Genomic DNA, 3,636 nt, shown 5'->3' with positions numbered 1-3,636 from the left:
GGTCTCCAAGGTCACCTGGCCCAGAATGGTTGGTATTATTAGAAACTGGTGTAGAGTTACTATTGAGAAATGTGAGTGTGATAAAATTACTTCCAGCAGTATTTGTTGGCTGACCTGAATAATCTTGAAGCCTGTTTTGTGTTGTGATGACAAGGTGGACAAAGTGTATAGGAGTATGGGATCTGACGCATTCAGGGATTTTTTTCATAAGCTTCTGGTTGAAGCTGATCTCAAGCGCTAATAAACGAATGTACACTCTGTCTTGAGGGCTTATATAGTATCTTTGGTGACTTGAGGGTTATAACATTAGGAATATAGGGTTCTCAGTTTAGGAATCCAAGCGAATCCTTCCTTAATGGGCATAATGACAGCAGGGGTGGCCATGCCAGTAGAGAGAAAGGAGGGAAGTCCTGAGGCAGCTGATGGTTTCAGGACAAGGGATGGTACATAGAGGTGTGATGCCAGGAGGATCTAAAAGGAAATACTTGGGTGTTCTTAGGTTAATATGGCTAAAGGTCTCATAGAAAAAATCATGGAAAACTTTAATGAGAATTTTGGGTTTTTTATTCTTTGCCTTAGACCATCTTTCAGGAAATCCAAGCTTCCCATTATTAATCATATCAGTGACTATCATCTATTGGGGACCAGTCATCATCTAAGACCTGTGAAGTCTACTATAGTGTTATTGTTTCTTTTTGTTGTTGTTTAGTTGCTCAGTTGTGTCTGACTCTTTCCAACCCCATGGACTGTAGCCCATCAGGCTTCTTTGTCCATGGGATTTCCCAGGCAAGAATACTGGAATGGGTTGTTATTATCTTCTCCAGGGGATTTTCCTCACCCAGGGATTGAACTCATGTCTTCTGCATTGGCCAGTGGATTCTTTAGCAGGGAGCTACCTGGGAAGCCTGTATATCTATCTATCTATATCTATATCTATGTGTCCTGGGTTGGGAAGATATCCTGGAGAAGGGATAGGCTACAAACTCCAGTATTCTTGGGCTTCTCTGGTGGCTCAGACGGTAAAGAATTCACCTGAAATACAGACCTGGGTTCAATCCCTGGTTTGGGAAGATCCCATGGAGGAGGGCATGGCAACCCACTCCAGTATGCTTGCGTGAAGAATCCCCATGGACAGAAGAGTCTGGCAGGCTACAGTCCATGGGGTTGCAAAGAGTTGGACATGACTGAATGACAGCACAAACACACACACACACACACACACACACACACACACACATACACACATATATATGAAATAGATAAACTCTAAGGAGAGAAAAAGAGTTTTTGTAAATGGACTGATAAAGATGGGATTATGACTAGAGTAGCAGTTCTTTGTGTTGTTTCTTATTTGTCAAAGGCAGCACCAGGCTTTGTATTATTTTCTCTTCTACAGTTGTTACAGATTACTGTCATACAGTTGTTGCTTATTAATTGTTTCTTCAACTGAATCAAATGTAAGAATTTTCTGCCTCTATAAATCCTGATGAAACAATTAGAATAATAGGATAGATGATACAATATGACATTTTGGTCAATTTCTGGCTAAAAATCACTTTGTCTGCCTCTAACATCTATATTCTCTTCTGCAGCATTTTGTCTTTGATATTTTGCTCAGTTTAGGTGATTTGCTTGTTATTGTTTACCCTCACAAACTCACTGTGAGAAGACCAGCTTCATACCCCTCAGATATATAGACCATCAAAGTCAGCAAAGCTCAGGTCCAAGTGAATCTGTGATTCCCCACCTCAGATACACATATGTGCAGCATGCTCAGTTGCTCAATTGTGTCTGACTCTTTGTGACCCCGTGGACTATAGTCCTCCAGGTTCCTCTGCCCATAGGATTTCCCAGGCAAGAATACTGGAGTGGGTTGCCATTTCCTTCTCCAGGGGATCTTCCCAACCCAGGGATCAAACCGAAGTCTCCTGCATCACAGGTGCATTCTTTTTTTTATTGTTGTTTGTTTGTTTGTTTCAATTGTTTATTAGCCAGATTACAAAAATAATCCTAGTAGATACCTTAGTTCATCCTTCTAATAAGCCTGTTGATCTGGTCTTCCCTGTTGCCAGCATCTCCACCTTCTGCAAAATGGGTGGTCTTTTTCTTCATTACACCTAGTGGAGAAGACAATTTAAAGGGCCACAGGAAGTTGTTTGCTTCTTTGAAATGTTTTCCAATGGTATAGATCTTATGAATTAGATCCTCCATGCAGATGATTCCATATTTCCCAAGATATCAAGCAATCAATGCATTGTCTGTCAGGGCAATTCGCTTTTTGTTGATTTTGCCATAACCACGCTTGTAGATCAACTCATTTACAGACTTCAGATTTGGGTACCCCCACGCAATGTATGGCTTCACAATTCTCAGCATGTTAATTGACGCCTTGTTGAGCTTCACAAAGGTGCCGTTGAAGATCTGCCGGAGGCGAAGGAGCTGCAGCACCTTTTGAACCTTTGGGCTCACACCGTTGATACCTCTGATCCTGATGACAAACGCCAATTTGGGTTCCACGGGTACATAGAAGTTGCTGGCTTTTTGTGCCACCCTAGCCATTCAAATTTCAGTTCTGTACATCTGCCTGTATTCCTTTTGGTAATGCTTAGCTTTTTCATAGATAAGCTTCCTCCTTGCCTTTCGAAGCATCTTTTGGGCAAACTTCTTTCTCAGTTGCTTGATCTTAAGCTCTGCGAAATTCTTCCGCTTTTTCCTAAAGGTTTCTGGCACAGCAGGAACCTTCTTTTTCTTCTCTTCTCCACCCTCCATGGTTCCAGCTGGGAAAGAGGACACAGGTGTATTCTTTACTGCTGAGCCACAGGGGGATAGGATGGTCTCAGTACTGACTGTGAGTCCTTGAAGCTTGGGTGTCTGCCCTGGAAGGCAATCTGGACAGAGGTGACAGCAGCTCTACGCAGACAGGAGGGAGGACAACCTGTTCATAATACAAGGAATAGAAATCAAGCCAAGAGGGCAGTAGAGGGAACAGAGTGCCTGGAGGGAAACACTTTGTCTTGCCAATGTTTTTCTACCTCTCTAGGCAAGAGGTCATCTTCAAAGACACCTCCTGTCAAGGTAACAGTGCTAGAAGGCAAATCATTCTTTACTCCTGCATGCCGTGGATACTCATACTTCATATTAATAAGACATTATCAGCCCAGGTGCCAGGCTCTGTGGTTCACCAAGGAACAAAACAGTCGCACGTGCTGAATTATTGTTAGCTTTCCAACAGTCCAAATCCTGGAGCTGCGCTATCCTGCTTTGAGTGTGGGCAGGAAAGTTTTGCTGAGTATTCTTTGTCAAGGAAGTCTGCTTAAAGTCACTGAAAACCTAACCTATATATTTTTTTCAAGTCAGGGAGGAGACCTGTACATGAAGATTGGTCAAGGAGCAAATGAATGGTTCTCTCTAACCCAAGGGCATGACAGAGAAGGATCAGTATTAGCCCAGAGAATAAATGAGAAGGAAGGAAAACGCTTAGCAACTCTTAAGTTTCTGCTAGTCTTTCAGCTTCTCCATAGAACACTTTAGGAATATGCAACATACCTGTGTAGGTATGTTGGGGATGTGCTGCAGTTCGTTCATTTAATACACATTGAGTTCTTATTCAGTAGTGTCTGGCCATGAGGAAATTAT

The 3,636-nt window shown here is 42.4% G+C and overlaps 1 pseudogene; it reads right to left on the bottom strand.

The window, feature by feature from the left end:
• Positions 1 to 1,976: 1,976 nt before the first annotated feature.
• Positions 1,977 to 2,779, bottom strand: LOC109562704 (large ribosomal subunit protein uL30 pseudogene; annotated as a pseudogene).
• Positions 2,780 to 3,636: the final 857 nt, after the last annotated feature.

This window comes from Bos indicus, chromosome 8, assembly GCF_029378745.1.
Source record: "Bos indicus isolate NIAB-ARS_2022 breed Sahiwal x Tharparkar chromosome 8, NIAB-ARS_B.indTharparkar_mat_pri_1.0, whole genome shotgun sequence".
NCBI lineage: Eukaryota > Metazoa > Chordata > Mammalia > Artiodactyla > Bovidae > Bos > Bos indicus.
The sequence above is the reverse complement of the archived record's forward strand: the minus strand, read 5'-3'. Positions and strand labels throughout refer to the sequence as shown.